Genomic DNA, 13,828 nt, shown 5'->3' with positions numbered 1-13,828 from the left:
TCTGCCCTTTTCCCCACTACTCATTTGTGCTAAAACATTAGACTAGGCCTAGTGATTTCCAGATTTAAAATGAATACATGAAAAATCTTTTGGTTTTGCCCAAGAGAGCATATTTGTCTTGAAGTTGTATAGTGCATGTGCGTGCATGTTCCACACAAACATTTTCCTGTCTTACTATATAGACTCACAGTGCTCAGTACAACTGGCCCAAAGAAGGCAGAGATTTGGGTTCTTGGGCCACAGGTCCTCTTTCTTAACTGAAAAGATCTGGAACAGCTGTATGTCCATAGGACTCCCTTCTCAGATGACCAACAGGAATGTCAGGAAGGGAAATAATGTGGCATGCAGACACATGGCTGGAAAAAGTACTGATATGAATTTATTGAAGAAGTGAGGGGGTATATCTGAACACTCTTTATAGATGTGGACACTTATACTGCCTTAATTTACAATTAAGTAGTAAACTTGCTTCCTAGGTTATGAACATAATAAAACAAGCTGCTAGATGACACTGAATGTCCATCTAGTCTGGCCTTTGTTCTCCCAATGAAGTAGTAAACTTGCTTCCTAGCAGCTGAAAGTCCTGGGTAGCCCATAAACAGAACATGAGCGACTAGCTCCTTCATATCATGTGCTCTAGAAAAAGGAGTTCAGGGAGATTTCACCTTTGATATTATACCGCTATCGTAACTGGTTACATCAGTCGTGTGTTCTGCTTTACAATTCCTACAATCTTTTGAAAATGCTCCCTGTTTGAAGGATTGTCATGGCCAAGGGAAAGATGCTTGACGTTAACCATGAAGAGTTAACCAGGAGAGTGACCAGGTGCACAATCCACCCAGTCACAGATTTCTGCTGAATTAAGGGTGCGTCCAGATTTGTGTATGACCTATCTGGACATACAACAGAGCCAATCAAGAAAATCATGGAAGAGGTTGGGGATATGACAAAAAAAGATGTACAGTGGACCCTTGACTTACAGACGGCTTGACTTACAGACTTTTTGAGTTACAGACTTCTCTGGCCGCAAAATTTAGGTTTGACTTGCAGCCTGAGAATTGACTTACAGACCAGAAAAAAACCAAAATGGAACAAAAACGGCCTGTTACGGGATTAATCGGTTTTCAATGCACTGTAGGTCAATGGAGACTTGACTTACAGACTTTTTGACTTGAGAACCACCTTCCAATACGGATTAAGTTCTCAAGTCAAGACCCCACTGTATTAACATGCCTGCATGGGATCAGTTTGCATATCAGGAAAGTTCTTTCCTTTACTTGCGGCTTTGTGAATGCAAAAGGAAAAGCACACAGTCATGAGAGCCCCAGCTAATCTCATCAGCTCCAAGAGAACTAAGCCAGACAAGGGCTTTCTCTTGGCAATTTCCATTTTTTCTAACCTCGATTCCCCTGCCCTGCTTCTAGTCCTGGAATATTGTCGTCCTCCTTTGGGTGCTGAAGAATCTACAGTTGCATGTCCACAAAAGCAGACATTTATCTTAGCTTCTGAATCCTTCCAAGACAAGTGTCTTTGCATCAACATCTCCCAAATGTCAGGGCATACCAGTACAGAAGAGAAAGCTGGCCTCTAACTGCATCATTACTAAGAACATTTTGATCCAGGGATGTAATGAGAAGCAGCATTCAGGGACTCCCCCCCCACACACACACCCTCACTGGTGGTTGTAATGTATAGGCGCAGGTGCATCATCCAGACGCAGGACAGAAACAATGGATTCCTGGCCCGGTTTGGCCGCCAGCTTGGATGTCTGCTTTGCTGTTTCATTTCCAAAACTTGTTACTAGAGCAACTTGGAGTTTCATTCCAGATTCATATTCTCTGGGCACTAATCAGGTGGGAGGGGAGGAAAAGGGATCCTTTTTCAAAACCCAGCATAAAAGAAGAAGAGGGAGGAAGAGGGAGTGTGAGAGAAAGACGGGGCAGAAAGACTCTATCAATGAGAAGAACGAGGCTGTGTCTGTGAACCAGTGCATATTTAGGAGGAAAATCTCTCTCCCTACCCCTGCTCAGACACAATTTCTCTGAATGTCTTACCCCTTACACGTTTTAAGAGATAATCTCCCCCCTAATGTCCATTCCTTTTTTAAACAACAACAACAACAACAACAACTTGGTCTGATATAAACAAATCGTTCTTCTTTTGTTTTTAGATTTGGGAAAGATGTTCAGAAAAATAAATACTGAAGACGAAAAAGAATGCATGGTAATGTTGATTGAGCTAACTGTCTAACAATCTGCCTAACTTATAAATAAGATGAGAGTTCATTTCTGCATTAGTCTAGTCAGAACTTCTTTAAAAATGTGCAGTGCCTGCTCTCCTTAAACCCCACAGGGGCTCTCAGCCTTTAGCAAAATTCAGTCCAGAAGTTTTGGGTGCAGGGTGGATTGGTCTGTTGAGATGGCTGGGCAAAGCGATGTGCCATCCAGCATGCTCCTCACATTCCCACAACAAACAACTCCTTGTAGCCTGATCAGCTACGAATTAAGTGCCTTCTACGGAATGTCATGGAAAGCAAAGTCCTTTTTTAAAAATATTGTTCCTTTCTCTCTCTCTCCCTGACGATCTGTTTTCTCCCTCCCCCTTCCTTCTTCTATCCCCACTCTTGCTCAGAATCTGCAGCCACGATACTGAGACTGCTGGAGGGTGCTTTCTCCCAGCTAAACAGAGCATGCCAAAAAGAATGCATTCTCTATGGCTGGGACAGAAAGGTCCACTGCAGCTCTTCAATCAAAAAGATGGCTCAGTCTAATTAAAAACACAAGAGGGTGCAGACTTCTTTCCAAATCCAAACGGTGTCCTCAACAATCCACGGATCATGTCTATCTGCTAGTGTGGGCAAACTCTTAATCTGCAACTGAAATATATTATCAGAATAAACACTGTACCACTAAGCTATGATCCTTCTGTAAGGAGATAGGAGGACTAAGGAACATAGCAGTGAAACTTGGCTTTCTCTTTGACCAATTCATATTCTACCATTGCAACATAACTGCTGCTTTGGTGGGATTGGGTCCCCAGTTCTACTGCTAACAAGGATCAAGCTGGTTGCACAGATTATGTTGTTATCTCATGCATCTGTATATTCTTTGTTTTCTGCCTTGATTACTTTAGTTGCAAATTATGGCATTATCATTGCAAAGCATTAATTAGACTCAGCAGTCTTCATGCTGTTGTGTCAGTAATTTATACTGACACAAAAGCAAAATTGTATTTAGGATGAATTAAGTCACATTTTCAAAAGTCTCAGATTTTCATAGCTAAAACTATTTAATGTATTGTAATTTATATCATTGTATATATTTATATTCCGATTTTAGGGCAACTCTACTAACAATGTGACTAATGTCTTATTATGTAAACATGAGATGAGATATGATCATTAAAACATGCATGTACGAGACCACTCTTCATTTAAGAAGATTCTATTTTTCACCTTTCAGCAGGCTTTTTTTTCATGTGTGTGAGAGAGGAAAAAGGGTGTATAACTCAAAGGAAACATTTTATTCTCTTTGAGCAAATTGAATTACAGTTGTATCCCATCAGATTACACTAATCAGCCGAGGAGAGATGGATTAAATTACAACCCAGATTCCAGGTCCATGTTTCAGTTCAAACTTCTGTGCTAACACATTCCTTTCCTTTAACAAACTAGAACCAAATGAGTATTGCAACACATAAATAATGGTCCCTTGATAAAGGGCTGCAATAAAATGGAAAAGAAAGTCTAAGGAGCTATATAGATCAAATACAAGGCTCTCAAGTATTGCCCAAAGGATTTAAAGTATGACTATCATATTAACTTTGTAATTGCCTGCATCTTTCTCTCTCTGTTGGGAGAGAGAATTTGACCCAGATGACACCTTTAACATATGGCTTAATGTCTTCCGACAATCTCAAACTGCTCATGAAAAATATAATTCCACTGAATGGGGAAACCCAAGACAATGAGGAAGTGCTAACTTTGACAATGAAACACTAATCTTTTCACAGCTTTGAAAGACACCAAGTTGTTCTACTCCTTCAAAACTTCATGAATCAGCGGGTGGAAGAGTGGCCAGGGCATGAATATACTGCAGTGACTGAGCACAGTGACTAAACCCAAACTGGTTTCTGTAACACCATTTTGCATTCCTGAAGGTCTCGCTGATGTCAGCAGAGTTCTTCAGGTCAATGTGGGCTGCAATCTACTGATACAACTCCAACCATAACAGGTACATTGGGGTCCACTCCTATTAAAGAAGGCAAGGAGAACACTTTAAGAGTGTCTTGCTATATCTGCCATAGCTGGCAAGAGCAGTGGAACTGTTCCAGTGACAGCACTGTAGTGGCGCGCTGTGTCACAGCCTGTACTGGATTCACACCAGCATGTGCATTACATACACCATGAAGTTCCTCGTTCTTTTCTGACAACTTTTGCTGTAATGGTACAGGGGTGGAGTAGCAGCACCCTTTACACCAGGCCTAGGAATCATGCAGTCCTTGGGCTGCATGTGACTTCAGAGTCCTCTTTAGACATTCAACCAACCAACCAACATAAGTGGTAGAAAAGTGAACATCTGCTGCTCAAAGAACCCCTAGCAGCAATTTGCTTTTAAAACAAGTTTTGCCCCCAACCTCTTAAAATGCATTCCACAAAACTAGAACTGGACTTCTGACCACTTCTGTTTTCATTTTTGAAAGATAGACATAGACTACAGTGAGTTCTTGTGGGTGGAAATGTTTAAATAAGCAAATAAAGGCAATCAGCTCTATCATGATTAGACGCTTAATCATCAGAACTCTGCCCTCCATCCAATTATCAGAAGATTATCATCCTACTTGATTAATCACTAGCAGAGAAGAAACTGACGGATACAGGACAAGATAGTATCCAGTCCCACAGATGTCTTTTTAAAAAAGTTATACTCTAAATGGTTTATAACTACGAAGTGCCAGCAATAATCTTCCTTCTCTGTAGTGTCTGCACAATGTCGAAAGCATGCACATTCTAGCTGGCAGATCATTTGCCTGGTTCTGCCATTCTTGCTGGCTGGCGTGAGCCTCTCCCAGGGTGAGGAAATACCCTGCAATGCTGTGGATGAGACTAATCAGATTAGATCTGTGCTGTCTGCTTTTGTGGCGACAGGGCGAGAGCTCCGAGAGGAAGGGCTTCATCTGTCACCTTTACTAATGTTTCAGCTGGCTGAGTTCATTGAGGATTCGTGATCCTCCACCACCGTGGCTATGAGTTACCAGATAAGTCTCGAGATAAAGATGCGAGGCTCATATGAGTGGGAGAAACTAGGATGACTGTTGCATTGCAATCTGAAATGTAAGAAGTTCACCTTTGTGTAAGACTTAGGGACCACGGCTTGCCAGTCTTGGGAATGTCTCCCTTTCACACCAGGAAGAGAAACAGCAAAATGCCAAATGGGTACAGCCGCTTCCCCAGCCATCTTAGCTAAATAACTTCCAGAAATGGTGATTCACTTCACCTCGTCCTCCCAATTTTGTGGACCGGGTGGAGGAAGAGGAGAATTGAATTCTGGACCTCTAGGGTTTGCCCATCCTTGGTTTAGGGATTTGGTAGCCTTTGATACTATGATCACAGGGTATGCACTTGTAGGTTGAGGATACACTGATGCAGGTGATTTAACTGTCGCTACCCATCCTTGGCAAAGAGTCGCAAAAGTGGATGCTGATGGATGGTCATAATATTCATGCTACTCACACATAGCCCTTCTTCAAAGGAGCTTAGGGTGATGAACTCAATTTTTATCATTACAATAACCCCAGGACTTATGTTAGTCTGAGAGACGGCAGCTACATTCAAAGCTCACTGACAATTTGTACTTAGATTCCCTCTTCCAGAACTCTACTCTCTCTACTACAGAAATGTAGCTATGTCTTACCTCTGAAGTCTTGTGAAGCTTGTAGTTCTTAAGAAGTAGTACCTGGAGCATGATAATTCACAGACTACTGTAGAGGAACATCAAGGGACCACCTCTTGGTCCGGTGCCCTGGGCTCCCACTTCTTTCCTTAAGATTTCCCCAAAAGATATCTCTCCCATACACTAATGGAGGAGGTGGGAAACTGGCAGAAACCTTAAAGAGGGAACACAGTGCTCTTACCCTATATACCTGGGGTTATTGTAATGATAAAAATGGAGTTCATAACCCTAAGCTCCTTTGAAGAAGGGCTATGTGTGAGTAGCATTTTCTCTTATTGCATCCATATTACTTGAGCCACTTTCTCACTCAGCATCTACTTATGCAGATAATTGATGAGATGATATGGAAATCTGAGAGTGGTGCAATGAGTAATATTGATGTCAACTGGTTCTCTTTCTTCTTTTTAATTATCCTCTGTAGGTGCAAGGGATGTTGGGGAAGCCGGTAGGCAGGATCAGATGCTTTATTTCTTGTTCCGCTGGCACTCTGACTCCACCATAAGTGTAGGTAAGCCGTGCAGTGCAGAGGAGCCATCTGGGCTACAGTAGCTGTCAGCTGACCTCATAGGGTAGTCCTTGTTAAGGCAGGATTGTAAAACCATAGTCTTAAAATTGGCTCCTACCAGTCGGAATAACGTGTTCCTATGAACAGCCAAGGGGAGCTTCATGGTGACTTGCCTCACCTCAGAGTCCTCTTTGGAACTCAGCTTTCACCCAAGCCTCAGATAAGCCCTGCCTCTCACCTGGATGTGTTTGTTCTGATTTTAGCCTTACCTGTTTAGAGTTTGCTGCTGACTAAGCACCCAGGAACGTGGTTGCTCGGCGGGCTAAGCCGCAGAAGCCTCTGTGCTGCAAGGTCAGAAGACCAGCCATCGTAAGATCGAATCCACGTGACAGAGTAAGCCCCCGTTGCTTGTCTCAGCTCCTGCCAACCTAGTGGTTCGAAAGCTTGTAAAAATACAAGTACAGTAGATAAATAGGTAGCACCTCGGTGAGAAGGTAACGGCATTCCGTGTCAAGTCACGCTGGCCACGTGACCACGGAAACGGTCTTTGGACAAACACTGGTTCTACAGCTTGGAGATGGGGATGAACACCGCCCCCTAGAGTCGGACACAACTGGACTAAATGTCAAGGGGAACCTTTACCTTCACCTAGCACCCAGTAAGCAAAAGGAGTGCCCTGCTAATGCCCGAAAAGATATTCATGGTTATAGACAAGAGATGTGAGCATATCAGGCAGAGTATATATAAGCCTACATGACAGCACAGAGTAGATGTTTTGTGTTGAAATGTGAAATATACTTTTATATGCTTTATATACTCTATCTATGAGCGGCTTGTTGACTATGGTGGTGGGCCATGTCCTCCAGATAATGAGAAAATACTATAGATTAATCTCTAATGTATCATAGAAAGAAGACCCCTCCTTGGAATTCTTATCAGTGATTCGAATTCAGAAGCTATTTTCCCATTATAAACCTATGATCATTTCCCTTCATTGACAGAATATGCCCACTTCAGAACATAAGCACCTGGCTGGATGAGAGCAGTCTAGCCTGTTCTATGTTGTCCCACTGTGTTCGGTTTTGCTCCCACAGAAACCAACCACACACCCCTGGGAATCTCATTTCTACACTAATCCCATTTAAAAACTTGTGAGATTACTTTGACAGCTTTGGGTGTGTGTGTGGATCCAATGTACAATGCAGTAGAATAACAGAAACAGAGGCCAAAGTTCTGCAGCGTGTATGTAACGGGAATGATGATGTTATCAACAATAAACTACAACTGATGAAAGACTTCCATTTTCAATTTGGAGGTGTGAACAGCTCACAAGCAATGAGATGAAACTGCATGCATCTCGAAACTGAAAAATTAAGTCTTCAGTTGCAGGCAACCTACTCCTGATGATGACAACGGCTAATGTATAGATGGTTTGGCCAGCGCAAGATCAGCAGGACTGAAGAGTTCAATGCTAAGTCAATTTGATCTTTGCCAATCATATTGCAAATAAAAATAAATAAATAAAAACTACATGTGCTGCTACTGTAACAACATCAATCAAGCCAAATTACACAAACACGCCTCCCTCCATATGCCAGGCTGAGCAAAAACAACTGGAACATCACAGGCAAAGACCACCTGACATTTCTATAAGCAAACCATCACCTGGGTATCGGAGACAACAGTGATATGATGTATGCAGGAGTCATTATTTAAAGCAAAAGAAATGCCTGTCTGGCCACTGTTCTGACTTCTTTCATTTACAAAGAGCACAAAAAGCAATTATTAGCAGCATCCAGAATAAAGAAAAGAGAAAGCAGATATCAATAAATTGCTAGGAGGAGAAATAAAACACCCCAGTCAACTTTCTAACCCCAAATGACTCTGAACTGCCATTTTAAAATTTGTCTTCGTCTGCTTTCCTCCAATTTTGAAGGCCTTTCACCTCTACAGTGGCCGAGTGAATAGGCTCTGTTCTGCTATAAATTCACCTTGCATTGTTTAAGAATACTATAACTTTGTCAATGTCTCAGGTGCTCTCAAGTAGTGCCAGCCCTTCTATCAAATAGTCCCAGTCTTGTCATGGCCTTCTTTCTGTGAACCTTAGGCAACAACAACAACAACAACAAAAACGGGATTCAACGTCACATTACAAACCTAGGAAAAAGGCTGTGTATATTTGACATAACTATATTGCTAATCTTGACCCAAAAGTGTCATTCTAAGAGCAAATCAAGCATGATCCTGGAACATTTCTCATAGCTTCTGTTCTGTTCTGGAATGAGTCAAGTGCTCCTGTATGAAATGCTGTGGTCGGTAGCTGTTGTAATAGCAATTAAGTGTCATGGTGCCTGGATTCTTTGAGAGGGATCTGATTGAAAGTTTAAAGGAGTTCAAACTAATTAGCTTACAGAAGAGTAAGGCAAAATATACTTTACAGCCTGTGACTGCACTGTCTAGGCAAGCGATGGCAGCTGACAGAACATGACTGTCTTAATCAAGCAAACAAAGAGCAGGACAAAATCTGATAGCTGGATGTGTTAATCAGCAATAGCTAATAGTGAGGGTAATTACGCTGGGAGAAGTTTCCAAAACTTGCGGTTAAACCCTCTATTGTGATGCCTTTCAATCATGATTCCAAAAGATACGCTTGATTCCACGGCAAACTGGGAAACTGATGCAGCAAACTCTACATCAAGCGTCTCACTGGGTTCGACAAACAGGTTGTCTGAGGCAGCACAGCAACTGGGACAGACAGCAGGGCCAGAAGGATGAGAGAGGCTAGAAGCAGAGTGGGTAAAGATAGAAAGGTTACTTACCTGTAACCATGGTTCTTCGAGTGGACCTCTGTGAATTCACACATATGGGTTTAGTCTGCGCCTGCGCTGACATTCTCGGAGCATTCTAGAGCTAAAAGTAACAATTTTATGGTGTGATCCCCCATGAGGCACAAGCTCCTCCCACCCAAGATTCCCCTCAGTTCCTGCAATTTGTCCGCCGGGCATGAGAGTTATACAACAATAAGATACCCGTGACGACAGAGGGGAGGATGGGTGGGTAGTGTGAATTCACAGAGGTCCACTCGAAGAACCATGGTTACAGGTAAGTAACCTTTCTTTCTTCTTCGTGGCCTCTGTGAATACACACATATGGGTGACTGGCAAGCTTACTTATTGGCAGGTGGGACGTCACGGTAGGAAGGATGGCATCACATTTCTGCCAAATCTAGTGGTATTGCATGTACCTACGTGTAGCCAGTATTGCTCTGCAAAGGTAGATGGCATGGATCATATTGGTGCACGGTAGATGTCGAGAGTCTCGATTGTACTCTGAATGCAGCCGAGGTAGACAGCACTCCGTGGAGTGAGGCTAAAGCTAATTAGACGGTGACTCGTCTGACTGCTGGCAAGCCATAGATACAGCCTGGACCATCGATCTAGAGATGGATAGGAAGAAACTAGACTTTTGAAATGAAAAGAATGAAAGCATCAAAAGAGCCTGTCATCTGTTTAGAAGCTCTGGTAGTGTCCAGAGAAAATGCTGGTGAGCATCTTACATAAATATTGTGGAGCATGTGCTTTAAAGGAGATGATGGTGATCTGAAGAATGATGGTAAGATGAAGCATAGATAAACATGAAAATTAATCGAATACGTCAGGAATGAGACATTAAAGTAGGAAGTCACTTTATCAGGAAAATTGAATAACAGGTGGATCAAATCACAATCCAGCTATTTCGCGCGTTCCCTTGGCAGATATGACAGCCACTAGGAAGGCTGTTCAAAGTAAGTAATTTGGCATTTGAAGAGAAAATGGGCTCGAATGGCGGGCACATGAGTGAATTTAGAAATCTATAGACCATTGAGGAACAATGTGTTTACATGGAGGACGGATGGTACTGAGTCCTGTGAAAAGATGTTTGACCCTAGAGTGAGACAAAAGTCCTACCTACCAACAATAGGAGATTACACGTCAGATCCCACACTGTCAGATCCCAATGTGCAACAATAGCAGATTATAACATTTTAAAGCATAAACAGAAAGCCAAGTAGGCAACAGTTTCTAAGAAAGTTGGTAAGGTAGTTCTTTGTTTCAGTATATTTAATAAAGATTTATTTATTTACACATCGACATCGAGTTCATGGTTTTTGAGCTCGATCGAGCACTGATGCCAAAGTGGGAGTATTTCCCAGGTTGCCTAGTTCATGGAAGTTAGGAGGTGAGGAACCAGAGGGAACTGACATGTGTCTGTCTATATCGATCTGAGACAGGCGAACTAGGACCAAGTACCTCAAGGAGGTATTTGGATCGCATTTGATTAGGAATGATGGTGATGGAAGATTCTCCGTAGAATGAAATGTATCGGAGGGAAGAGTTATGGCAAATTCCCTGTCCACTGCCATATGAATATGTCCCCAACAGTGTTTCCGTCCGCACCTGCACAGGAGCAATAAAACCTGTAGTCGGCGTACGGACCCCAGTGAATACATTGAAGGTCGATACTTTCCAATGGTGATAGAACCGAACTTGCAGTTACTTGGATTAGGGATCCTGCAGTTGGTCAAAAGGAAAAGATACCACTATTGGAGTGGTTGGAGGCTGAGTCTGGATTGCTTTAGCACTGAAGCCGTGGAGGCCATGAATTTGGGGAGATGATTGCTAGTAATAATTATTATTATTATTATTTTTTTTTTTTTAAGAAAAACATACGCTATAGTACCAGTACAGGTAGATGTCCATATCTCGCAGGGGAACGTTATTATCAAACTGATATCCTGTACCATCTGAAAGACCTTGCAAATGTTGAAAAATTGAATGGCAGTGAAACCTTAGGAATTACTGATTAGATAATAGTGTTGAGGCTGGAATCTGAAACTTGCGGTAGAATACACATGAAAAGATTTCTGAGACCAAGGATGGGACGGATGCCTCCGTCCTTTCTATGTATATAATAGCACAGAAGTAGAAGCCATGCATAAGCCAGATGTAGGAACTTGGATTATGACATGTTTGCCCAGGAGGCAGAGGTCTCTTCCTGGAGGATATAGACAAAAAGAGTGAGTCTAACGTTACTCAAAGGGGAACAAAGACAATTATATAACGTAACCTTGAGAGATGTGGTGACATTCTTGTATGAACCGAAATGTCTGGGAGGCTGAAACTCCAGACATGGTTGAAAGGACTATGGGTAGAACTGAAAGAGGGATGAAAGGGCTGTCGGCCCATATATAATTTAGCTGTTTTCCTATTCTGTGTAAATAATAATAATATTTCTAGTGTCACCGGTCTAAGACTGAAGAGACTGGTACCATGTAATGGAAGACATTCAATTCTGTCCTATGTGTCCTTGATGAGCCAGTGGTTCGTGACTAGGTGAGCCTTCTATAGATACTAAGGATGTGACAGTAGTTGAAGCCCTTTGCATGTCAAGCAGCAATCCTGTGTTGCTTTGCTAGAGTCGTGGTCTCAGAGCAAGAATTTCTAAGCTCTGTTTTAATGGATTTCAAGAGAGGTAGAATTTGAGACCAAAATTGCTCCAGGTAGGCGCCTATTGTGATTGATAGTTGGCCACATGGAGCAGAAGTGAATGAAGGGAATAAGTCTCCCTGCCAAAGACATCAATGTTTCTGTATTCTTATTAGTAGGGTTCAGGGAAATCATTTCTCGTTTTGGATAAATTTGTTCTACGATGATAGAAATGGGACTGGAGTCATCCCAAAATTTCTATGTCATTTCCTCGTACCTTGTACCTGTAATACATTCTTCCTAGATCTTTAATAGGAAGTGGCTTGGTGCAAGCATCCTTTATTAGCTTCAGCATGGTTAGTGTAAGTGCTCAGCTAAGTGATGGCTGGGTCTGGAAAAGGCGGTTCCTCCATTCCCAATAGACGGGATGCGGTGAACTGAGAAGTGAGCTGCGCGAATGAAAAGAAGCACACTGAAGGTGACAGAGGATGATAATGGATCGCATCATATTGGAGGGAGATTAGTTCAAGGAATGAGATCCGAGCTTATGTCCAGAATTGGCAGATTCGAAGCCAGGACCGGTCGTGCTCGATCATAATGGGCCTTGACACGAGATGGATTGGAATTTGGAAAGCATCTTTTCCTGCCAAAGTGTTATATGGTAGAGAAAAAGAACAAAAATCTTTTCCATGTTGAGGTCGATCCTAATGGGTTCAATGTACATCGAAGATAGTGGCAAAGCTGGTAGCTACGATAGAAAGAAGTCAAACGGACTGACTGGTTAACAACAGAGAAGTAAAGAGCCTGCTCAGTTTGCAGTCCTACCAGCAGTTCTGCCGGTCAAGGCACTGCCTCCCCACATGTCTAGGGGTGGCGGCTGGTAACTTTGGGGTTGAGGCGTTTAACGTTCCCGGAACGCCATAGGCTGATGGGAACATCTTCAGGCTCTTGCAGATGTTACAGCACAATGAATGTGTCACCTTCTAGATCCTGAACAGGTTATCAAGAATAACAATCTTTTTCTGGCTAAAAAGCCATACACCAACAAATGGCAGGCCCTAACCTGTCAGTTGCTTAGACACTGGTTTTCAGGCGTATCGAGCAGCAGTGTGTTTGTGATGCACCTGCAACAGTGCCTCCCAGTGATGCGGAAGGCCTGAACTGTAAGCGTGCACATGAGCTACCTGCAGGGTGGGCAGAACCAAACTCCATAAGTGGTGATAAGCCCTCATGGCAGAGGAGTACGTGGCTACACGGCGACCAAAAACAAATAACAACGCTGACCAAAGAACTCATCTGTTGACAGTAAAGGAGTGTGACCATCTGTGACAACTGAGAGGGGTGTAGGAAGATTGGCTGGAAACTCTTCCACCCCCCAGCGACTCATGTGAGTCTCAAACCTGAATGGGTTAACAGCAGGTTTTATCAAGGCTCCAAACATTATGATGACGGAGGCGAGTTCGAGGGAGCACTACATCTGTAAAGTGCATGTGGAGGCATAAAGCACTCCATAGCCCATGGCTCAGAATGATGCCAGGTAGAGCGGGATGGTGATGGTGGCCGAGAGCTCATAGCTCCTATCCCAAACAAAAGGGACTGGTCCTACGCAACCTTGTCAGTGTGACAGGACCTACCTGAGGAAAATTATCCAGACTTACCTGACAGCGGCAGGGTTCTCGGGTGGACTCTTATGAGTCCTTTCCTTATGAGCCTATGCGGGCACTGGCAGCTGAGACAGGGCCGCAGGCTACTTTGTGAGTGAGCCCATTGATAAAGAGGGCTGTTTTGTGCCAAATTAACAGCCACCTGCAGGTGCTGCCCCAGGCAGGAATATCACCGACTAGCAGGGCTAGTGGTGGGAGTTGCTGCAGCCCCCCTTTCAGAGGCAAACTAGGGCTGTCAAATGC

General features: G+C 43.1%; 1 protein-coding gene and 1 long non-coding RNA gene across 2 annotated transcripts in view; one reads left to right on the top strand and one right to left on the bottom strand.

Annotated features, from left to right (window-relative positions):
* The window catches only part of CFAP299 (cilia and flagella associated protein 299), a 311,988-nt gene that overhangs the window by 55,237 nt on the left and 242,923 nt on the right, over positions 1-13,828 (bottom strand). The window lies entirely within an intron of this gene.
* LOC140707798 (uncharacterized) lies at positions 2,171-3,424 on the top strand. The gene is made up of 2 exons (XR_012087979.2): positions 2,171-2,223; positions 2,632-3,424. It is a non-coding gene; the product is annotated as an uncharacterized LOC140707798 (long non-coding RNA).

This window comes from Pogona vitticeps, chromosome 5 (assembly GCF_051106095.1).
Source record: "Pogona vitticeps strain Pit_001003342236 chromosome 5, PviZW2.1, whole genome shotgun sequence".
NCBI classification, from domain to species: Eukaryota; Metazoa; Chordata; class Lepidosauria; order Squamata; family Agamidae; genus Pogona; species Pogona vitticeps.
This window is presented reverse-complemented; position numbering and strand designations above follow the sequence as displayed.